Source organism: Tupaia chinensis, unplaced genomic scaffold, assembly GCF_000334495.1.
Source record: "Tupaia chinensis unplaced genomic scaffold, TupChi_1.0 Scaffold000340_1, whole genome shotgun sequence".
NCBI classification, from domain to species: domain Eukaryota; kingdom Metazoa; phylum Chordata; class Mammalia; order Scandentia; family Tupaiidae; genus Tupaia; species Tupaia belangeri.
In genome coordinates, this window is record NW_006159834.1 from 1,111,173 (window position 1) to 1,136,690 (window position 25,518).

At 39.8% G+C, this 25,518-nt stretch overlaps 1 protein-coding gene, 1 long non-coding RNA gene and 1 pseudogene across 7 annotated transcripts in view; 2 read left to right on the forward strand and 1 right to left on the reverse strand.

Annotated features, from left to right (window-relative positions):
- Window positions 1–25,518, reverse strand: part of CUNH4orf17 (chromosome unknown C4orf17 homolog) — a 254,168-nt gene that overhangs the window by 96,627 nt on the left and 132,023 nt on the right. The gene's annotated exons all lie outside the window — the stretch shown is intronic.
- Window positions 2,117–17,911, forward strand: LOC102485594 (uncharacterized). 6 transcript variants are annotated; one of them, XR_003549973.1, is made up of 7 exons: window positions 2,117–2,176; window positions 2,888–3,114; window positions 5,793–5,950; window positions 6,527–6,617; window positions 7,426–7,536; window positions 15,873–15,951; window positions 17,485–17,911. It is a non-coding gene; the product is annotated as an uncharacterized LOC102485594 (long non-coding RNA). The 6 variants fall into 6 exon arrangements; XR_003549972.1 differs by having other exon boundaries at window positions 2,126–2,176; window positions 2,862–3,114; XR_001370630.2 differs by lacking the exon at window positions 2,117–2,176 and adding an exon at window positions 2,238–2,661 and having other exon boundaries at window positions 2,862–3,114.
- LOC114008439 (ATP synthase subunit d, mitochondrial pseudogene) lies at window positions 20,140–21,420 on the forward strand (annotated as a pseudogene).

Here is a 25,518-nt window from a genome sequence, read left to right on the forward strand (position 1 = left end):
CTCTTTCCCAACTGTTTGTTTGCTTCTCTTTTCCAGCAGGATTGGGAACAATCAAACTACAGCTGAACATTTTGTTCTCGACTGGGACACCGGACCTTGAAATGCTGGGTCAGTGAAGCAACATAAAGCCCATCCTCCTCTTCTGTCATGTAAGATCTGGGAATTGCTTCGAAATGAGAAAATGTAGAGAAAATGGTCTAATCAGTCCAAAAATCATTTTCTAGCCTATATATGATTTCATAAACTGAGGGAGTTATTAGGGAGATTGCCATGACTCCAAGTATTTCTTCTTCTATTTTATTTGTATTTATTAGTATTTAGTCCAACTGAATAATCCCACTTTCCCATTTTAACTGTTCCAGGTTCCCCACATAATTCCTTTCCCCCTGTAGGTTGTAAATAGATAAATGTAGCTTGAAAGAATGGTTTAGTTCAGTGATGGCAAAATTTTTGCTTCGGTGATTGCTATAATCTTTGAATCCTCACTATTCCCTATGCTGGTGCACACCTCACTAGGTAAACCAGCAGCCTGGATTGCATCACGGCAGTGCTCATGCTGAGCAGTCGCTGCTTGTTCACCTGTGTGGTGAACAATTCAAGGGCAGGACCTGTGTGGTCAGAGGTCTAGCGGGGAAGTCAGCATAACCGGATTAGAGCTTGATTAAAGAGAGGGTTTTATTATTATTATTATTTATACATAAATCACCTTATCATTATATCATTTAGATTGTGAAAAGACTTCACCCAGTATGATATACACCTCAGTCCAGCCCAGTTGAATAAAGAGAGTTTAATAAAGGGCTGTTAATTTGTTCCACAGATAGAGGCAGGAATAATCACTCCAATAAGGACTGATGAAATACCTAGGTCTCACACAAGTGGGAAACTGTTACCGTCCCTCAGCCTGAAGGCCAAGGGCAGGAAGAGCATTAGTAGAATCCTGCAAGAGCAGGCGCCAGAGCGAGGTGCTGCTTGACAGGCACGGTGGCCAGAGCAGTTGAGAGCTGCCGTGAGAGGACACACCAGCCACAGGCTAATCCCAAGCCCTGCTGCACATCTCCTTTGGGCTACTGGCCATTCACCACCCTTCCCTTCCCATCAGGAGAGCCCTCCCGCAGACTGGAGGTTTGGAGATACTTGGTCTACCAGAAAAAATTCTTCAACGACTGCTGTTTACCCACTGTATATTAATCAAACCCGCATACTACCACCTAGCTTCTGATCAACACAGCACATCTCGGGTTACCAGACGGAGTTTATATGGCCCAGCCAACAGAAAAACAATTTGACCTTTTCATCATCCTTGCAGTTTTAGCAACAAGAAAAATAAAAACACATACTTGCTCAATATCAAAACTGTTTGTCCCAAATGCGCCTTCTCAAAGCTGGGGGACCCTCGAGACTGAGAACTAGTGGAGTAAGTCTGAAGATTTGAAAGCTGGAGTTCTATAGGAGAACCAAAGTCGATGCTTAACTTACAGCTGGCTTTTGTGACCACCACCTTCCCCTTTTATCATAGGAATTTGTTTTTTCAAGGCAATAGAATAATTCACTGCTTAAAAGGTGATTTATATCTTAAGGAGTTGAGGCAAATCAAAAAAAGAAAGTCTGTTTTTCGCTATCATGGTAACCCCCTAATTGATGAAACACACGGGAACTGCCAGCAGGGCGTCCAGCCTCACTTTCTCAGAGCACAACCGCGACTTACGGTGTAGTGGGATTCTGTCTCCTCACTTAACACAGTTTCCTTCTTTGAAAAATGAGAATGAAAAATTTCGTTCCTTGAGAACCAAAGTTGGAACGTTATGTATGTTTTATAGCACTACTTTGAGTATCCGTTTTCAGATAACTATTTTATAAGACTTCACATCTTGGGGAAATAGAAGGCCACATTCAGTTGTCAATTTTACGACTACTACAGGCTCAGTGTTAGGTAACACGTTACGTTTGTGGTCTGTTTCAGATCTCGTATTGGCTGGTATCTCTCTTGAACTTCGCATCCAAAATCTAGTTTTAGGGAGAATCAAGAACGTAAGTATTTTCATAATTAACCATTAACTTTTAAATTACAGTTAATCCTGGGTATGATTAACTCAGCTTTCGGGTACCAAAAGTTCAGAAACATGGCAGAAGTCACTAGGACGACCTTGTCCAATGTTCAGTAAATATTCCCAAGGTGAGAGTCAAACTCTGGAGTCAGAGAGCCTTTGAAAAGGGGCCTTTCCTGGGGGCTGAGTTCTCTCTGGGGCAGCTGGGGGAATTTGTGCGAATTGAAGAAAATCTTAGATCAGCTTCCTTACACCTTTATACTGATAGAGCAGAAGTCAGGTTAAGGTTCAGGAGTAATGGAGTGTTTGAGAAATGACTGTGATTGCTCAATTGACTTGGCACTGGCCACAGTAGGGCTAAGGGGTCCCTCTGCCTTGCTTAGAGAGAGAAGTGATGCATGCTGTGTGGATAGAGTCACCTCAGGTCCTTCTGGCTTCAGCAACTTCCCATGTGAAAAAAGAGGCTGTGACAGAAATCCAAACTGAGGGGACAGATGCTGGTGCAGTGGTAATGCAACACTCTGAAGGTTGTCCCCATGGGAAGTTTCCAGGTTCACATCCAGAGACTTCCCTGAACACGGCAGGCATGAGAAAGCCCATGATCTAAGGCCAGGTGAAGCTGGGGGTGGGTTATGGTGTCTGGACTTTGTTGGGGTGCTGCCTCTCTCTCTCTCTCTCTCTCTCCATTTTGCTATGGGAGAAATAAATTATGAAACTTTTTTAAAATCAGAAATCCAAAATGGACTTATCTTTCTTTTCTCTCTCTCTTTTTTTTTTTTTTTTTTTTTTTTTTTGGTACCTCTCCTCATATAGCAGAAAACTTTATCTTCTTCTGACAGAAAACATGGACTTGACTAAGGAAGGAGGAGTTTCTCACGGCCGGATAATATGGCCACCCTCTGTCATGGCAAGGGACCCTTTCTGCTGGCATTCGAGCTTTCAGATGGTGTGCTTGGGTGCTCCTCAGTGGTACTGGGAAGACAGATGCAGACTGTCCTGGTGGTCTCAGGATTTCTTCCTCATGGGGTGAGGGCTGGTGAATGGAGCCCTGGAAGCTGATGAGAAGGTAAGAGAACCTGGCGCTCTCAGTCCTTGGTGAGCTTCAGTGAGAGCAAGTCTTACTACTGCAGTGCTCAGGGCCTGGGGAACACGTGACCGTGCCAACTTATCCCCACTGCCCACCACCCACTGTGTTCAGCTGCAGCATAGAGAGTGAGGGCAGGTCAACTTCTGTCATATGATTGTCTCATTTGTTTATATATTTGGGTATAACCCATAGAGTATTGAGACCCTAAAGAGACCCTTTTCAGGGAGTATATTTTTCAGAGTCCTTCCTATGAGGTACTTGGTATGGTCTAAATGTGTGTGTTCTCTAAAATTCATATGCTGCAACCTAATCCCCAAGGTTAATGGTATTCCGAGGTAGCACCTTCAGGGGGATAAATCGGTTGTGATGATAGAGCCCTCATGAATCAGATTAGCACTCTCTTATAAAGAGACCCAAGAGAGACTCCCACCCATTTCATCACAGAGGGACCAGCAAGATAGTAGCCATCTGCAAATCAAGAAGAAAAGCCTCCCAACACCCAACCTGCTTAATCTTGGACATCCCAGCCTCCAGGGCTATGAGAAATAAGTTCCCGTTGTTTAAGTTACCCAGTCTGTGGTATTCCATTAGAGCAGACTGAATATACTCACATCCCCAACTCTTCCAGGTGCTTCAAGTTTCCTAACTCATCTTTTGAATCACTCTTGGATTCTCCACTTCCTGCCCCCAACCCCCAACACACATGGTATATTCCCAACAGAAAAATAGAACAACCTGTTAAAATACCTATTATATCAGGTCATGCCTCTCCTTAAAAATGTCCCTTGCCTTTCTTTCTTTCTTTCTGTTTTTCAGAGGGTGCTCGCCGCAGAGAGACAGAGAAGAGGGAGAAAGAACCTCCAATGGGGTGTGGTCACATCACAATCCCCTCTCCTCCATATCTTCACCCTGTCAGGATTTGGGGCACACACACATGCCCAGAGTGTTTTTCAAGTTGCTGGGTCAGGTTTTTTAATTTATTTACTTTTATTTATTTACTTTTTCTTAAGAGAGAGATTTTTTTTTCCTAAGCATGCACTCACTGTAGCCAGAGAGAGACAGAGACAGAAAGTGAGAAATCACACCCACCCCACAGGGAGATGGCCATGCCACAATCCCTTCTCCATTCTCCTCTCAGGATTTTGGGCACTCAAGCACCTGCGCCTGGCCTGAGTTTCAAGCTGCTAGGTCCGCAGTTGACCATATGGGAATCCAGAGCCACAACTGCTATGCCACCTGCTGAGCCCCTGGGGCAAGGATTTTTTTTTTTTTTTTTGAGAGATTTTCACTGTAGGGCGCGTGCGCTCGCCAGACAGACAGAGAGAGACATAGAGACAGAAAGCGAGAAATCACCCCCCAGGGGGTATGGTCACACCGCAATCCCTTCTCCTCCATTCTCCTCTCGGGATCTTGGGCACGCACGCACACGCGCCCGGCGTGAGTTTTAAGCCACCGGGTCCGGGACTCGAACCGTGGTCGACTACGTGGGAGTCCAGCGACATAGCCATTACGCTAACTGCTGGTTCCCAGGATTTTAACCGCATGGTCAGTCACGTGGGATCCTTCTCCCTTAACCATTAGGCAACAGGGCTGGGCCCATCTTCGTGTGACTTTACATCTCAATTAGAGTAAAAGCTAGAATCTTCTCCAAATGGCCTCGACACTCACATGACCTCTCTCTGTGTTTCTCTGAGCTCTTCACTTCCACTCCCCTCTTGCTCACTGGGTCCTGCACCCACAGGTTCCCACACTAACGCCCAAGCCTGCCAGAGAGACTTCCACTCTACTGTACTGTGTAGAAATTACCTATCCCCAGGCAGCTTCATGTCTTCTTCCTTCTACTCTGTGAAGTCTGTGTGAAGATGAAATATCTCAGAGCCCTTCCCTGACCACCCTCTGGCAACTGTTTACACGTCCTCTCCAGGAAGCTGCATGCCCCGTCCTGACTCCTTTTTTTTTCTGAGTGCTCACCACCATCTAACTCCAAATTGGCGTTCTCTGCCTCATCCCTATAAGCTCTCTCTAGAGTGCAGGCCACACAAGGACGAGGATTTCTCCTATAACAATGTCCAACACACATGACATACTTACTTATCTAGAATGAGTTTTTGTGAGGAACAAGATAGGAGAATGGGAAAACTGTGGGCGTGGAGTTTAAATTCCTGTTTTTTCACTGTTTAACCTGTGAAACGATAACTTAGTCTTGCTCCACTGAGGTTTCCTGTGTGTAAAAGAAGGATAATAGTGACTAGCTTGTAGCATTCTGATGATGTCTACAGAGATGGTGAGGTCTGTCCACTGCAAGTGAGAGAAACCCACCCTCCATGTCTATTCACCAGATACTAGTGTGGGCCTACCTTCTCCTACCACAGGCGGCTTTCTGGGCACTGGCAGGATCCAGACAGCTCACACTCAAGTCAGCCCAGCATAGCAGTCCCAGAACAAAGAGAACTCTCCTGAGACTCTTTTCCTAAAAGTTCCTGCTGCGGGCCCTGCTGCACCATGCTGAGCCATGTACGAGCCAGGATTCCCATCCTAGCTGCCCATGGGCACTCCCACGCTCACCTGTGATCCTGGCTGGCTGGAAGGCAGGGAAATGATTGCTACATAAAGACTCTGTCTAAGACTTATCTCTGTTTTGCTCACTCTCTTCACAGAAAAAACAAACATTTTAAATGTCCCAAGGAACAGCTAAGACCACATGACTGAGGTCACAAGCCCATTCCAGTGCCAATATCGCTGGACAGATGGATGTGATGCCCAGCCTGGCCAGTCTGATTCTTGTGCTCACCCTCGTGGCCAGAGAGTTGCAGAGGTAATTCCACTGGGAAATCTGAGTTAGGGAAGAATAATTTCAAAATTTAGAGGATTTAATTTTTTGAGTGTTTGTTTAATTTCATTTATTATTATTATTACTATTACATTTTAAATTTGCTATAGGGCACATATGCTCACCAAGAGAGAAAGAGATAAAGTGAGAAAGCAAGCCATTAGGTCTGGGACTCAAACCACAGTCGACCATGTGTGAGTCCAGCACCTGAACCACTGCCTGCTGGCCCCAAAGATTTATTTTTTTGTAATTTTTTTTAGTGAGCTTTTTGCTATAGGGCTCATGTACTTGCTGATGAAAGAGATGAAAACAAGAAATCACCACCCAAGGGGGATGGCTACATGCAATCCCTTCTCCTCCATTCTCCTCTTGGGATCTTGGGCAAATATGCACATGTGCCCAGGGTGAGTTTGAAGCCTCTGGGTCCAGGGCTCAAACCACATTCAGCCATGTGGGAGTCCAATGACATAATCATTATGCCATATGCTGGTTCCAGTTTTTAAAAAGGAATAATACAGTGCTCTGGATTCCATAACAAATTGAGAATATATTAACCTACAGAATGCAAGGAAGGATGAACAACCAAATAATGAACGGGAGAAAAGGGTACCTCAACAACAATTCAACCCAGGAAGAGAATCTGCTTCTTTGTGTAAGTTTGCTCTTTTTCCTTCACTGTCATCTGGCTTTCTCCATGTGTCATGAAACATTGAAGAGGTTAGTACCATTCCCATCAGTGTCCTGTGCCCTCTTGATAGATGGAGTGATGGGGAAGCAAAGAGTGTAAGCAGCTCTGAGATGCAGAAGACCGTGACTCTGTGTTTCCCACATTCTCCTTCTGCCTCCTTTCTCCATCTCTGGAGGCATCCATCTCCTGAGTCTAAGCCAGCCTTGGTAGATGTCTATATAATTTATCATCCAACAATTTTAAGAATAAATGGCAGCATTACTGATCATGGTGGTGAGACAAAAGGCACAAACATCAGGTTCCCAGAAAAAATTAGGACATCCAGTCATTCTGCCTTAAGGTTTTCACTTCTTCACTCTCCTCCTCCCTTTAGTGCTATTCCTTAAAGAGTAGCTTCTATTGGGCCAACAGGTAGTGTGATGGTTAAGGCGCTGACCATAGTTCAAGTCCCAGCCTGAAAATCATGCCAGGTGCATGTGCATGTGTACCCAAAATCCAGGGAGAAAAACAGAGAAGGGGTTGTGGAGTGGCCATCTCCTCTGGGGGAATGATGTCTCACTCTCTCTCTCTCTCTCTCTCTGGAAGATGATCTCAATCTCTCTCTCTCTCTCCCTCCCTCCTTCCCTCCCTCCCTCTTTTCAGTGAGCTCACATGCCCTATGGAAAACATCTTTTAAAAAACAAACAAGAAAAGATATTATGATTCTGTGCCTTTAATTACAGACATTTCTACTGAAACCTAAAGTTTTTCTTTTTCCTTTTATTTTTTCCAGTATGTTCTATTATGGGACCATGAACTGAACACAAGAATATGAAGGCAATCTGATGACTGTTAGGAGTAATAAAGAACAATAAAGAACAATTACCCTGATCAACCTTCTAAGGTATAGGTAGGCCTTTAAAAAAATCTTTTGAATTTTAACTGACATAATAAACTGCAGAGATATAAAGTATATAATTTGATACTATTTTTTATATATACTTATTTTCAAGATAATGAACATATCCGTTACACCATAAAGATTCTTGAGCCCTTCCATGACTCCTATTTCTGCTGGTCCCTGTCTTCCCCCATCCCAACACAACCATTGACTGTGTCTGTCACTATAGATTGTCTTTTTGCCTGAAGGACTTTCTTTACATTTTTTTGTATTGTGAGTCTAACGATGATGAATTCTTTCAACTTTCATTTGCTAAAAATAGTCTTTATTTCCCCTTCATTCATTAGAAGGTGCTTTTTCTTCTCTGTCTCTCTCTGTCAAGCACACATGCCTTATGGTGACTTGAAAAAAAAAGACACAATCAATAGAGAGAAAATGCAGTCTATAGAATGGAAGAAAATATTTGCAAGTAATATATCGGATGAGGAGTTAACATGCAGAGTATGTAAAGAATGTCAACAACTCAACATGAAAAATAATTAAAGAAATGGGCAAAATACTTGAATAAATATTTATCCAAAGATGTTATACAAAGAGCCAACAAGCATATGAAAAGATGCTGAAAATCATTAATCATCAAATAAATGCAAGTCAAAATCACAATGAAATATCACCTTACACCCATTAGAACCACTACTATACATAAACAAAACAAAAAAAAAACAAACCCAAACAAATCAAAACAAAAAGCAGAAAATAATGATTATTGGTGGGTATGTGGACGACTTGGAATCTTCATACATTATTGATGGGATTGTAAGAGGATGCTATGGAAAATAGTATGGCAGTTCCCCCAAATTTTTACAAATAGAACTACCATGGGATTCAGTAATCCCGCTCCTGTGTATGTATACCCTGCTGTACACCTAGTCTGTATGGTATAACCCAGTGTGCCTAGGCTACAAACCTACATCGCATGTTTCTGTATTGAACGCTGCAGGTGATTGTAACATGATGGCAAATACTGAATCGTTAGAAAAGTCATGACACATTTTTGCATGGAGAAAATACGTCATGACTTTTCTTACAACCCAATATTTATATATCTAAACATATCTAAACACAAAAAAAGAAACTGTAAAGAAACAGTATAAAATATTTTTAAATGGTATGCATGTAAAGGACACTTATGAATGGAGCTTACAGAGTGGGAGTTGCTCTAGGTGAGTTGGGAAGTGAGTTCTGAGCGGACATTAAGGCCCTGGACAGTACCATACATTACCATGGACTTAATGAACATGTACGCTTAGGCTACACCAAATGTATAAAAATGTTTTTTTACTTTCTCTCATAATAAATTAACTTTAGCTTGTTATAATCTTTTCACTTTAGACATGTTCTAATTGTGCAACTTCTTGGTCCTTCTCAAAACACAGCTTAAGGAGCCAGCAGGCGCTGTACTGGTTATGTCACTGGACTCCCATGTGGTCCACTGCGATTTGAGTCCTGGACCTGGTGGCTTGAAAATCATGCAGGGCATATGTGCATGTGAGCCCAAAATCCCAGGAGGAGAATGGATTGCTGCATGGCCATCCCCTCTGGGGGGTCAGTTCTCACTTTCCCTCTCACTGTCTTTCTCTGTCTCTTCAGACAGTGCATGCACCCTATGACAAAAACCATAAAAAAAAAAAAAGCTTAAGACTTAAATATATTGTACAGCTATACACAAATACTTTCTTATATCCTTATTCTATAAGCTGTTTTTTACTTGTTTCTTTTATTTAAACTTATTTTATTTTTTGAAACATGAGCTTCTTTTATTTAAACATAAGATTTCTTGTTAAAAACTAAGTCACAGAGGCCAGTAGATGGCATGGTGGTTGAGGCACTGGACTCCCACATGACTGACCATGGTTCAAGTCCTGGACCTGGTGACTTACTTTCTCATTTTCCTTCTCTCTCTCTCACTGTCTCTCTCTGGTGAGTGTGCATGCCCTGTAGAAAATTCTTTAAAAATAATAATAATAATGATAAAAATTAAAAAACTAAGACACACACACATTAGCCTTAGCCTACACAGGATCAGATTATCAATATCACTTTCTTCCATCACTTCAAGGGCCATGAGGAACAAAACAATACAAATTTAAATGAAACAGGAAAAAAATATGTAATCCAGAGACACACTCAGTGTGGTTGTACAAGTATTAAGATGCCCTTGCTTGATACTAGAGCCATATGGGAAGACCCAGGGTTTGCCTCTGGGGTAGAACTTAACATACCAGACACACCCCACGGCTGTGCCCAAGATCCTGGCTAGCTGGAGGAGGATTGTGACATTGCAAGACCTTGTTGGAGGTCCTTGTTTCTCTCTGTTTCCCTCAAGAACATTAGCACATACTATGTATTGTACATAATTATATGTGCTGTGTTTGTATATAACTGGCAGAGTTTACACCAGCATCATCCCAAACCTGGTAACAACACCCAGATTACAGTGGTAGGATAGCTACAACATAACTAGGCAACAGGAATTTTCTACTCCATTATAATCTTTTTTAAAAATTATTAATTTCACTTTATATTATCATTATTATTATTTTTAAGTTATGCTATAGGGCATGCATGCTCATCAGAGAGAACAGAGAAAGAGGTTAAAGTGAGAAAGCAAAGACCATGTCTGGGACTTGAACCATGGTCAGCCATGTGGGAGTCCAGGGCCTTCACCACCACACTACCTGCTGGCCCTCCATTATACTCTGATAGAAGCACCATTATATATGCAGTTGACATTGACTAAAATGTTGATATGACCATAATAAAGTTAAGGGCAGATACCAACAAAAACATAGTGGAGGAAATAAATAAAGCTAATAAACAACCACTGAACAGACTGATCAAACAAAGAAGAAAGAGAAAACACAAGTTACCAATCTGACAATAAACAAACATCACCTAAGATGCTATAGACATTAAAAAAAGAAAAAAACAATAAGAAGGTATTATTAACAACTTGGTATCAATACATGTAATAATTTAAATGAAATGAACAAATAAAAAAATAAAACTTATCAAATAGTAGAGAGCAAAATAAAAAAATCCAAATAGTCTTGTCTTTAAAAAAGTATTTTTTTAAATAAAATCAAGCCTCAATAACCTTCTCAATAAATTATTTAAAATACTTAAGAGATAGATCATCAGGAAAGTCATGGCATATTTTTCTATGCAAAAATGTGTCGTGACTTTCCTAGTGACCCAATAACACAAACCTAAACAAACTTCTCCAGAGAATAAAAAAGAAAGAACATTCTTAATTTATGTTATGAAGCCAGCATAACTATAATACCAAACCCTAAGAAGACCACACATGAAAAGAAAGATTACAGACCAATCTTGCTCTCAAACAGTTGCAAATAGTCTAAACAATATGATTCAGCATAATAAGGAAAATAATGCATCGTGACCAACTAAGTTTATTCCAGGAATGAAAAATTCATTATTTTACAAATTCATTTAATATTTGAAAAACTTAACAAAATAATGAGAAAATTTTATGATGATTTTGACAGAGGCAAAAAAGCACTTGATAAAATAAATTTCCATTCTAATAGAAACGTTCAGCAAAACATAAACTAAAAAGACCTTGTGGGTCTAACTCCTAGCCTAGTGCTTAAAGAGCTTGATACCACATGGCTAATTATGCAGTTCAACTCCTGGCCTGGCAGCTTGAAAAACAACCAGGCATGTGTGTGTACATCCCCCAAATCTCAACCATATGGAGAAATGGAAAAGGGATGGGGGCATGCCCCATTCCAAAGTGCTTTCTCTTTCTCCCTTTCTCTCTCTGCCTCTCTCTGTCAAGCACACATACTCTCTGGCAATTAAAAAAATAAATAAAAAAGAGCTTACTTGTTCTGATAAAACGTATCTTCAACTTACAGTGAATATAATACTTAATAATCAGCGAGACTGACAATGAAGCAAAAATGCTCACATAAACACAACTACTATTTAACATTTATTGGAAGCCCTAGCCAGTGCTAGGATGCAATAAGAAACAGTATATTAAGAACTGAAAAGAAAGGGCTGACCCATAGCACAACAGTTAAGCACTACTCACAGGGATACTGATTCCACATGACTGACCCATGGTTCAAAACCAGACCCCAACAGCTTGATAAATTCCTAGCATGTGTGTGTGCATGCCCAAAAGCCTGACAAGATGAAGAAATGGAGGGAAAAGGATTGTAGTATGACCATGTCCCATTAGGGGTGTGCTTTCTCTCTCTCTCAGTCCTTCTCTCTCGCTCTTCCACCCCTCACACACACACACACACACACACACACACACATGTCCTCTGACAATTAAAAAATATTCTGCAAAAAGAGATAAAGCTGGGACCATCAGATGGCATAATGGTTATGCTACTGGACTCCCATATAGTCAACCACAGTCTGAGTTCCAGACTTGGTGGCTTAAAACTCACACCGGGCGAATGTGCATGCATGCCCAAAATTTGGAGAAGAGAATGGAGAAGGGATTGTAGCATGGCTGGGGTACGGGGTGATTTCTCGCTTTCTGTCTCTCTGGTGAGCGCACGTACCCTGTAGCAAAAATCTCTCTTAAAAAAAGGTAAGAAAGAAAAAGAAATAAAGCTTTCAGGGACAGCCTCTGGTGCAATGATCAAGGTGGTGGAATCTCACATAACCACATGCATGGTTTGAGTCCCGGACCGAGTGGCTTCAGAAACACACATGTGTGCATATGTGCCCAAAATCCTGAAAGGAGGGAGAGATGGAGAAGAGATTGCAACATGACCATCCCCACAGGAGCACTTTCTTGCTTTCTCTTTCTCTCTCTCTAGAGCACGAGTACCCTAAAAAAAAAAGAAAAAAAAAAAAAAAGAAAGCATTCATCACTTTAAGATACCATATACATTAAAAATTCCAAAAGACTCTTCAAATTATTAAAACTAATAAGTAAATTTAGAAAGAGCACTGATATGAAAACAATATAAAATTATATTTCTGTATGCAGTGGCAAACAAATAGAAAATGAAATTAAAAATAAAACCTCCTTTCACAGTAAGAGAGAGACCAATCTGTAGAACAAATTTAAGAAGTCAATAAATAGACTCAAATTTGCCTAAGAATGTAGTATATGATAAAGCTGACATTTTAATTAATTTTAAAAGGGTGGATAATTCGGTAATTTATATTAGGATACTTGATCTTATTCTGACTTCATTTCATATATTTAAAGTATATATATATATATAATCTAATGGGAGATATACATATAATCTCCCATTAGAAATAGAAGACACATGTTAATGAAAAATAAACCTATAAAAGTTTTAACTGTCAACAATGTAATAATTTAAAAATTAAATAGAAATGATTAATTAATAAATTTTCTGTGATGATTTCTTACATATCAGTATGAAAAAAAACACTCAAAGAAAAATAGTCAAAAACAAAATTATTAACAATCCATAGAAGGAAAACAAATGGTCAGATAAATACATAAAATTAGCAAACCTCAGTAATTAAGGAAATAAACACTAACACAATCAAATAAAAAGTTTTAAGCACAGATCGCATTCAGTTTTGGTTTGGAAGGTGGGAAATGAAGATTCTTCTACATTGCTCAAACTTTATGGTATGTCTATAAAATACTCTTCGGCAATTTAAAATGTCATAAATGAGCATTTGCTGACATAAAATACTTCCATAACTATTGTGACAAGAATTTTTAAAGTATTGAACACCCACATCCTATTGCAAAAATCTAAAATTAAAAAAAGTATTAAACAGCGTAACTCTTATAAAATTATATGCACAAAAAATTCTAGATGGAAATACATCAAGTTGTTATCTGTGGTTATCTCTGGGGAGTTGAATTTTTTTATTATAGGCATATTATAATATTTTTCTAATAAACATTGATTGCTCTTCAAAAAACTAATGTCATATTAACGAAGGAAACTTTTCACTCTGTCACTGTAGAGGATAAAACACTTCTGGGGCAAGTATCTGTTTAAATGTTCCCCTTATCAACAACAGTTCATTGACATGGACAGACCATTAGAAATAGAAGACACATGTTAATGAAAAATAAACCTATAAAAGTTTTAACTGTCAACAATGTAATAATTTAAAAATTAAATAGAAATGATTAATTAATAAATTTTCTGTGATGATTTCTTACATATCAGTATGAAAAAAAAACACTCAAAGAAAAATAGTCAAAAACAAAATTATTAACAATCCATAGAAGGAAAACAAATGGTCAGATAAATACATAAAATTAGCAAACCTCAGTAATTAAGGAAATAAACACTAACACAATCAAATAAAAAGTTTTAAGCACAGATCGCATTCAGTTTTGGTTTGGAAGGTGGGAAATGAAGATTCTTCTACATTGCTCAAACTTTATGGTATGTCTATAAAATACTCTTCGGCAATTTAAAATGTCATAAATGAGCATTTGCTGACATAAAATACTTCCATAACTATTGTGACAAGAATTTTTAAAGTATTGAACACCCACATCCTATTGCAAAAATCTAAAATTAAAAAAAGTATTAAACAGCCTAACTCTTATAAAATTATATGCACAAAAAATTCTAGATGGAAATACATCAAGTTGTTATCTGTGGTTATCTCTGGGGAGTTGAATTTTTTTATTATAGGCATATTATAATATTTTTCTAATAAACATTGATTGCTCTTCAAAAAACTAATGTCATATTAACGAAGGAAACTTTTCACTCTGTCACTGTAGAGGATAAAACACTTCTGGGGCAAGTATCTGTTTAAATGTTCCCCTTATCAACAACAGTTCATTGACATGGACAGAGAACATTCTTTGTCACTGGCACAAATCTCGTTGGAAATCGTGTGGTGTGCACATTCACTTTGGATGTTTGGTTTTATTGGAATTTCCTGTGTCATCTACCAGGTCACTTTCACAAATGAATAATACTGTCCTATTTTCCATGGTTGTTTTCTCTTTTAAGCCATGGCTTTGTCTGCTTTATTGAAAAATATGCTTAACAGATAAACATATTTTTGAATTTTGTTATAGACAATGCTGTGAATTGAACTGCTCCTCCGAAACATGCATACGCACATGCACACACACACTTCCTATGTTGAAGCCCTAACCACTGATGTGACTGCATTTGGAATAAGGAATTAATTAAGATTCAATGGGGTCATAAAAGTGGGACCTTAACTGGACAGATGTCCTTATAAGAAGAGGCGCCAGAGACCACACTCACTCTTCTATGTCTACGAGCCAGACACCCAGTCAGCCAGCACCTGATCTCGTACTTCTCAGCCTTAGATTGTAAGAAATAACTATCTGTTGTTTAATACACTTAGTCTGTGTTATTTCACCACAGCAACTTAGACTACGTCAGGCAGTAAAGTATTTGCTTATTTAAGCATTTAGCTAGTTCGGCAACTCTTTGGAATTAGTTTTTTTCACACACAAAAATAGTGTACTCCAATAGCCTGTTTAATATGTAAAATTTATGGTGAGAAAACTAACCATTAATTATGTGATTACTGAGGAGGAATATTAAGAATGTCTATAAATTAATACCTACGGAAATCTGTTGTAAATCTAAAATTAATTATTTTTGCATCTCCCTTTTCCTTTAGCCAAATTCTAGACCTGTTGCTTTAAAAACTTTTTGTTTTTCCTTTTAGAAATATCTTTGGAAAGAGTTTTAGGGCTGTTGCCTATTTTTAAATCAGGTTATTATTATTTTTTCTTGTTGTTGAGTTATTTGAGCTCCTTATATGTCATGACTTTAAAAAAGAAAAGAAAAGAAACAAACAAATAGCCAGAACAATCTTTTTTTCTAAGAGGTTTGTGCCTTAGGGTACATGGGCTTGTCAGAGAGAGACAGAGACAGCGAGAGGGAAAGTAAAAAGTCACCCCCTGGAGGGATGGCCACGCCACAATCCCTTCTCCTCCTGAGATCTTGGGCACGTATGCACATATGCCAGCGTGATTTTGAGGCTCCCGGATCCAGAACTCAAACCACGCCATGGTTCTGTCCAGCAATGTAACTGCTGCACCATCTACTTGTCCCAGGATTGTTCATTTTTTAATGTATCGAAATCTGATTGATTTTTGTATATTGTTTCTGTATCTTGCAACTTTACTGAATCCATTATTACCAGTTTTAACAGTTTTCTGGTGAAGTTTTTAGAGTTTAAAGACAGCTTTCCCACCCCAGTCAGGATTTTTCATAAGCTTTAATAAGAGACACAGAACCACAGTTCTCAACCCTCATTCCCTAATGAGATCGTATTTCATACAGACACCACTCTCTGCTGAAGGCCAACAGGACCCAGCTCCCAACTACCAATTTTACTTCAACCTCCTGACACGACTGTGTGGTAAGTTTTTATTTCCTGATGGGAATATTGATGGTTGTTCTTAAGCAAAGTATGCCGATGACTGGCACATTTTCTAATGAGTATTGAATATATACATTAAGAAAAATAAGTATGTAAGGTGTTTTCATCTCATTAAAATATTCTCTTTGTTTAGAAAAATCAGACATTTACTTTTTGTGTGTGTGAGAGATTTTGCTATAGCACACATGGGCCGGCAGAAGAAACAGAGAGACAGAAAGCAAGAAATCACTCCTCTTGGGGGGGATGGCCCCGCTGCAATTCCTTCTCCTTCATTCTCCTCTTGAAACCCTGGGCACACACACACGCACACATGCCCAGCATGAGTTTTAAGCTGCCGGATCTAGGACTTGAACTGCGGTAAACTATGAGGAAGTCTAGTGACATAACCATTACGCCATCTGTTTACTTTTTGTGTCCATAAAAATTAACAAGAAGCTTGTCTTTGTATCCTAAGTAAGGGCAGAAAAATATTGTGATTTTATGTCATCGTGGACCCATATGATTTTCCCTGAGAAAGTAATAACAGGAAAACATTCAGTTCATCTTCTCTACATAACAAGTCTATAACTGTTCATGAATGAAAAATGTGCATATGAATTACCTGGGGAACTTGTTCAAAGGTAGATGCTGTTTCAGTAAGGGTGAAATAGGCACTGAGATTCTGCATCTCTAATAAGCTCCCTGGTGATGCCTATGCTACAGGTCTGTGACTCACCTTGAGGAGCCAGGGCTTAAGCCACTGTGAGTTGGTATTTTGTAACTTGGAGCCCAAGAATCCTCATGGATAATGGTTCAACATATATGCATTTCTCTCCCTCACATTAGACTGGCACTTCCCGTTAAGTGCTTATTTTTCTCATTTTCTCTATAATTCTAACATTTTAAATATATCATTTATTGCTAGGGAATTTTTAAAAAGAATTATTTATTTAATTCCATTTGTTACTATTATTTTTTAAAATTGACCAGAGAGTGAGAGAGAAAGGGAAAGAAAGCAAATTGCCAGGTCTGGGACTCAAACCACGGTTGGCCATGTGGGAATCCAGCACCTCAGCCCCCACACCACCTGTTGGCCCCAGGAATTTCTTAATTATGCGATTTTCCTTTTATCAATACAAAGGTATTTTCTTTGTCAGAACTCACGTTTCTTGGGGCCAGCAGGTGGTGTAGTGGTTAAGGAAGCTGGACTCCTACATGGCCGACCACAGTGTGAGACTGGGACCTGGTGGCTTGGCTTCTCTCTCTCTCTCTGGTCAAATTAAAATAAGTAATTAAAGTTAAATAATTATTTTTTTAAAAAGGAAAGAAAAAGAACTCACACCTCTTTACTTTGAAGTATATTCTTTGTGATGTTTATGAAATTATCCTCATTCCTTTTGGTTTGAATCTGCACAATATATGCCTAAAACATAATAGTTACTAAATAGATATTGACTGAACGCAGTTATTATCACTATCTATTCTTTTTTTTTCAACCTAATCATTTTTGAAAATGTTATTTATTTCTTCCAGGAGACAGAGACATCAAGAGAGAGAGACATCCTTTACAGGTTCTTCCTGCCATTATCTGCTGTCCTCAGTCAGCCAGGACCACAGGACGTGTGTGTGCATGCCTTGCATGTCCATGTCCAGGGAGACCACAGGATGTGAACCTGGGACCTTCCTGGGTGGCACAGTGGAGCACTGTGTTCCTACTGCACCACTGCAACTGGCCTTGACCTTTATCATTTTATTTCAAACCTATTCTAGAGTCTCTTACTGAGTATCTCAAGTTTGTCCTCTGGAATGCTGATTTGACATAAATTTAACTAATTATGCAATTGTGAGATTGCAGAATGGAAGTAAAGGTCAAAAGTTTATTTAGGGTGGGTAGGTGGTGTGGCAGTTAGGGTGGCTGGATCCCACATAGCCAGATGAGTGGTGTGAGTCCCAGACTCAGAGGCTGAAAATCATGTCAGGCATGTGTGTATGCATTCCCAAACTCTAGAGAAGAGAATAGAGGAAAAGAGATTGTGGCATGGTGACCCCCCTACCTCCAGCGGGGGAGAAGGGGAGTGATTTCTCACTTCCTTTCTCTCTCTCTTTATCTCTCTGTCTCTATTAAGCACACGTGCCCTATGGCAAAATTAAAAAAACAAACAAATCAAAAAAAAAAAGAGTTCCCCAGAGAACAGAATACTAAAATCTACACCATTACTTCGCACTAAGATATTAAGGTACCTTCCCAAGTGTTAGTCCCAGTAAGGATGAGCTTGAGGAAAACAATGTAAAGTAGACATAAATAGTTTTCAGTTCTCCCAAGATTCAACAATCGCACAAACTATCTGACAAGCTATCTGATTTACTCTGTTTTTAAGTAAGACAAATACCTTGCTCTCGGGAAAAAACCTGTTATTAATTACAAATCTCAGGGTGAATTTATTAATACTGAGTGATGAAAAGCTTGGTACCTTTAAAGGTATTTTAAGCACAACCAAATCTAATGTCCATACAACTATTTTATATTATGGAAAAGACACGAGATTAAAGTAAAAACAAACAAACAAACAAAACTACTATACTGAGTGCTCTTGAGCACGGCACCTAACCTTTCTGTGGCCTCTTTCTTCATTTGTAAAATAAGAAAGAATAACTGCTCTGCCAACCTGTGTTTCAAGTGGAGTCAGGATGGGTTAGTGGGCTCCCTCACCTACTACCTTATCAAGTTCTAAAGTCCCAGAGTAAACAATATATGGTATTGGTTGTACTAGGCCTGCACACTTGTCATGTAATTATGATTGCTGTTTACGCCTTTGAATGTAAGCATGTGTGTGTGTGACAGTTTGGTCTTGGCAATGAGCCACTAGTGTCTGCAGCCCTCTTACAATTAAAGGAGCATCTGGTCAACTAGCACTGCCCTGCGCTGCCCTGCCCTGTGCTGCCCTGCCCTGTGCTGCCCTGCTCAGCTCAGCTTTGGTTCAGGTGAGTACTGATGGCCTCAGCTTGGCTCAGCCTTGACTCAGCTCATGCACTGAGAGGGAGGAACTCTGTGAGCACTCTCCACGTGTTTTATTAGCTCTGAGAGGGAGGAAGTACCTGTGAATATTGCTAGGGGCTATGCAAGCCCACTAAACTCAGCCAATAAACAACATGACTTCCGTGCCTGGCATCTTTTTCCTGAGTCTCTGTTCAACCCACCCTTTGGAGGAGGAAAGAACTTCACAAAACACAACCCCACTCAGTTTTATGAAGATTTAAGGAGACCACGTTAATGAGAGTGCTTTATTGTCTTTGAAGAGTACAGTTATAATTGGTAGGTCAAAAACCACAAGAGAGACTTAGGGATCAAGACAGGCCTTCGGGATCCCCCAAGAGAGCACTATAGGCAATACTGCATGCTTCTGTTTTGTTTGTTTGTTTGTTTGTTTTTCTGCATGCTTCTTTCACAGCACAGATTCTGGGAGCGCTAGAGAAAAGAAGGTTGCTCTCAATACCCACATAATCATAAAACGCTTAAATGACTCTCTCCTAACCCCCTCCTAAATGAAGGTAGGTGGGGTTAAACACACCTGGGATAGTCAGGGTATACAGAGTAAGGCACAATCTTCCAAAAGTGTGGTAGGGAAGGACTACCAACACTGGGTCTTGCTTTTTATTCCCAGTGATGGGAAAGCAGTAGTTGAACTCAAAGACTCTGGTCATGCCATGTCATGTCATGGTGTACAAAGTCAGTGTGCCCAACTGCCTCCTAGCAATGAAAAATTTTACTTCTAGAGTCAAGAACTCTCATTTTTGATGGTCTCCCCCAAACTGTCAGCCTGTGGATTTATACATTTCCTATTCATAATAATAGAAGCCCTAATTTTTTTTTTATTATTACAATCCCATGAGAAATTGTGTTTGGTATTTATGCGATGACTGATAACTAACTCATGGTCCACATCAAATCTGTGCTACAGATTGAGTAACTATAGTTGGATAACAATACATCTCAGTTTGGACAGACCATTATTATTGTCACAAATTATTCTTTTATTGTTATTATTATCATTTTAGGTTTTTGCCATAGGACACATGTGTTCACCAGAGAGAGAGGGGCAGATGGCCACACCACAATCCCTTCTCCTCCATTCTCCTATCAGGATTTTGGCCATGCACGCACATGCACCCCGCCTGATTTTCAATCTACCAGGTCCAGGATTTGAATCACCACACTACCTGCTGGCTTTTGACACAAGTTATTAATTGTTCACCTTACACTTGGAAAAGTGTTCTACTTCAGTGGATTAACTATATGATTGCCCCACTTATATCTACACTCGAATCAGCTCTGGGAAAAACGAATACTGTCAGTGAAACCCAATTTAATCAGCCACAAAAGCCTTCCTTGGTATAAAGTTCAAAGTTTCAAGAGTTAGAATTCTATGTTAATTTCTTAACCAATATCTCTGATAGTGGTGACCTATTTCAGCAATATTTTGGCAATTAAAAGAATAATACAGAATAACACATAATTAACCTTGGCTATTTTATGAATAACACAAGCTAGTCCAGATTTAGAAAGAGTAAAAGTCAATGTAATTTAAAAGATTTGGTAAAATCACAAATTAGTCTGAACAGTTGAGTTATTAAAGTGACTCAAAGTCCATATATATATTTAATAGTACAATATTTAAATATTTAATTTTATTAGGAAATGATTATTACAAAACCTCAATTAAATATTCACTGAGAGATTTAAAAGTGGTAATTTTGTTGAAGCAGTTCAAGTTTTATTTGTATAAGCTTGCCATAACCTGGAAGTTTAAAAATAGCTGTAAGAATGAGTGAAAAGTACAATAGTAGCATTATTGCTTTAATCAAATTGGTGTTTGAAGGGGTCAGTGAAGGATTGCAAGATGGCTGGGTGAAAACTAGCCCTAAAAACTATTGACTGGGTAGCTTTGGGGGAAATAATACCCTGAAACCAAAAGGCTATTGTTAACTCCCTGAAAACATGGGGCGAGCCCCTCACCTCCAGGTTGGCTGCACTACCCACCAGCTATCGACTGGGTGTACTACAAGGCCATCATGACCAAAGCAGGCTTGGTGGACAACCTCAAGAAGGAGTTTAATGCCCTGGAGGTTCCTGTGCTGGAGGATAAATACACTGTCCAAGTGGACGCTAAAGGAAAGCAAGACGTGAACAATTGTGCTGAGTTTGTGTCCCTCTCAAAGGCCAGGATTGAAGAATATCAGAAACAGCTGGAGAAGATGAAGAACATAATTCCATTTGATCAGATGACCATTGAGGACTTGAATAAAGTCTTCCCAGAAACTGTATTAGACAAGAAGTCCCTCTATTGGTTGGCCTCACCAGCCAATTGAGAATTTATAAAATTTTTGTGTCTGGAAGAAATCTCTGGGCCTTGTCTTAAAAACTCTGGACATAGGGAACCAGCAGTTAGCGTAATGGCTATGTCACTGGACTCCCACGTAGTCAACCGTGGGTCATATCCCGGGACCGGTGGCTTAGAACTCACGCCGGGTGCGTGTGCGTGCGTGCCCAAGATCCCGAGAGGAGAATGGAGGAGTAGGGATTGCGGCGTGACCATCCCCCCTCTGGGGGGTGATTTCTCGCTTTCTGTCTCTATGTCTCTCTCTGTCTGTCTGTCGAGTGCATGCGCCCTGTAGTGAAAAAAACCTCTCAAAAAAAAAAAAAAACTCTGGACATTAAAAATAAAAGTAATGACATAGAAAAATAAATTGGTGTTTGGAGAAATTAGTGAAAACTAAATATCATCCTGGGTGCCTTGTCTTGGATCTGAGTTGCAGGGAAGGAAAGCAAGGGATGATATGAAATAAATATGGGAGTAAGGATTCCTCTTGAATATAGCCAAGCTTCTGGAAAGCAGAAGGTTAAAGAGATGCTGGAGTAAAGTATATTCTTTTGTTTATAAAAGAGAATTCAAAGCATTTACCCAAAAATATTCAAATAAAAATAAGTAGCAGAGAGCCAGCAGGTGGCGTGGTGGTGAAGATGCCAGATTCCCACATGGCCAACCATGGTTCAAGTCCCAGACTTGGCAACTTGCTTTCTCATTTTCCCTCTCTCTCTCTCTCTCACTGTCTCTGTCTGGTGAGTGCACATGCCCTACAGAAAATTTTAAAAATAATAATAATAAATATAATAAATAATAGAAAGAGTTTAGAGGTGTCTTTATCTAACACAAGGCATCATTCTCTCTTAAATGTCTCTTAACTATTCCAAGGCATAGAACACTAAAGCAATACATAATTTCCAAGTGTGGAGAGTTTTTAAATTCTCTATGCTCGCATACAGTTCTTAATTTATTTTAAAATTAACTTTATTGGGACCAGCAGATGGCGTAAGAGCTATATCACTGGACTCCCATGTAGTCGACTGCGGTTCGAGTACCAGACCCAGTGGCTTAAACGCATACCATTCACATGTGTGTGTGTGCCCAAGATCCCGAGAAGAGAATGGAGGAAAAGGGATTGCAGCATGGCCATTTCCCCGGAGATGTCTTCTTGCTTTCTGTCTCTTTGCCTCTCTCTGTCTTTCTGGCAAGCGCACGCGCCCTATAGCAAAAAAACTCTCCAAAAAATTAACTTTATTGATGTTAACATTATATATTTTAAACAGAGAGTCAGTTAGTTGTGTGGTGGATCCCACATGGCCAACTGCTCAATATGTGTCCTGGACCCAAAGGATTGAAAAACATACCAGGCATGTGTGCGTGTGTTCCCAAAATTACAAGAAGAGAGTGGAGGAGGAGAGATTGCAGTGTACCCATCTCTACTGGGTGTGCTTTCTCACTTTCTCTCTCTCTTCTCTTTGTCTCTCTCTGCCAAGCACATATGCCCTATAGCAAGTTTAAAAGAAAAAAATGCATTTGTAAAATTTAAAAGGCAGGCCTAGGCAATGGGGCAGTGGCAATATGACTGGGCCCACATGAGAAAGGTCTTGGGTTCAAGTCCCAGACATCCATGAGCATGCTGGGTATGTGTGTGTCCATAACCCAGGCTGGCTGAGATGGGGTGGATCACAGAGTGAGGATGCTGTTAGGGTGCCTGTTTCTCTGTCACGCTCTTATAGAAATAAATAAATAGATAAATAAATTAACTAGAAAAGGCTATTCTGCACAAAATACAGAGAACAAACAAGCTCTTCATAATAAAAGGTATTCTAGCATAAATTAAACACTCAGTGGTGGAACCAGCAGATGGCATAATGGTTACAAGGTGGCCTCCCACATGGCCTACCATGGTTTTTGAGTCTCAGACTTAGTGGCTTAAAACTCACGCCGGGCACGTGTACATGCATGCCCAAAATCCTGAGAATTGGGTTAGAATGGAAGAGAAAGGACTATGGTGGCTATTCCTCCTAGGGAGTGATTTCTTACTTTTTGTCTCTTTGTCTCTCCAGTGAGCACACAGGCCCTACTGCAAAAATCTCTCAAAAAAACAAACTCAGTAGATATGTTGGAAGATAAAATTCAGGAAATCTCTAAGAAAGTAGAACAAAACACAGAAAGATGGGGGAAAAAAAGAAGAAAAAATTAAGAGTACCACAGCAAAAGTTTGAATAAGAAGAGTTCTAAAATGAAAGAACAGATAAATCAAGATGGAGGGGCAGGAAAGGAAGATCCTCAGTAAAATAATGTAAGTCAGATTTCCAGAACTGAAGAAAAATTTTTTAAGCCACTGAATGCAACTAAAATGGGTAAAAACAGACCCAGGCAAAGCAGAACATTACAAAATGTCAGACTACTCGAGATAAACAGAGCATCCTACAAGCGACCAAAGACAACAAGGAGGAGGAGGGCAGGGGGCAGAGGAAAAGGGAGGGCCCTGGAGCACTGTGGCCCCCGGGGAAAAGATGCTGGCAGCCCTAGACGCAGAAAAGTGTGAAAATAGATTCCCTCCCCAAGTCTGTCAGGGAGTGCCGCCTGCCCACACCTTGATTTCAGCCAGAGAAGATTTTAGACATCTGACCTCCAGATCTCTGAGAGAGAGAACCTCAGCTGAGAGGTTTGAAGCCACCCCAGTTTGTGGAAATCAGTTAGCATTAGGGGCAGCCAACACAGCAGGTGCACCCCAATGCGGAGCCCATCCAGGCCACACCGGAGTAAGTCAAAGATGACAGGAGACACAGAACAAATGACGGATAGCTGAGAGGAGAACTTGAGAACTAACAATACTTTGGTGATTGAACTAGTTTTAAGTATAAAGAAAAGCTAACCTAAAATTTTAACTCAATATTTAATCTGAAAAAATAAAATTGTTCAGATAAAGAGAAAAAAAAAGCATTGTAAACTACACAGCTCCTTTGAAAATAGCATTTTCATAGTCTTAATAATGTAAATTACCTCATCACCTTATTGGGAGATGAAGGCAAACTGGGGTCATTTTATAGTGGTGGCCCAAATTCTCATCTTCCAAAATGGGAAATTCATAGAAATACATTTATGCGTACTACTTAGAGCTGTGGAGATAAAAATCAAAATAGTAAGTTTCAAATTTAAAAGCAGGGGCTTCTTGTAAGGAGTAAATGTAGAAAGAAGTGGGACAGCAATACTGCTTCACAGGAAGCTTTACAGAGAACAATTCTGCACATGCGTAATTGGTGAAAATGAAAACTGGAAAAATAAAATATCAAAATGATGATGGAGAGAGTAAGAATCAGTTACTTTCTAGGATTTACAATATGCAAAATGAAAAGTTTAAAACAAAGTTCACAGCATTGTACAAATTGGAAGATCTGTGTCCACTGATCTGAAATGCAATGAACAAAGTAGCAACTAAAAAAGGGATTTATTCAAGGTTTCAAAAGAATTACAATTTAGGAACGTGACTACTGATGGTTAGGGAACTGGTTCTAGTTAGGGAACAGGTTCAGTATTCCAGAGCAGCTCAGATTGCACAGGGCTTTCAAGGGAACAAGTGATGTTTAAACGCAGGGGGCAATAAAAGAAATTCCAGGAAGTGTGCACAAATTGCTAGTTACAGATGGTGACTGACAGCCACTTGCCTGGCTGCCCATTTGTGACTGTTGCAGTTGCTATTTGAAAATATTTATGGGTTCTGTAGTTGGCTTAGTATAAAAGTTCCCTTTGGCCCAGTTTAAACATTCACATTTCATTCTGGGCAGAGACACTCAAGAACCCTTTCCCTGCTCCCCTTCTCCATCCTCGTATGCTCTGAAACATGTCTGGTATGTTGCTCAGGTTCCACACTGGCCAAAGCCTGAGAATACCATTGTCAGTGACTGTATCAGAGGTCCTACATTCCCGACACCTTTGCAATGCTCTGGGGGTGTGGGGGGAGCAGCAGGTGGCATAATGGTTAAGATGCTAGACTTGAACCATGGGAGCTTCATATTCATGCCGGCCCCAAATCCCAAAATCCTAAGAGGAGAATGGAAGAGAAGGGGTTGTGGCATGGGGTGATGTCTCACTTTCTCTCTTTCCATCTCTCTCCATCTCTTTCTGTCTCTTGGTGAGCACACATACCACACCCTATGGCAAAAAGAAAGAAAGAAAGAAAGAGAGAGAGAGAGAGAGA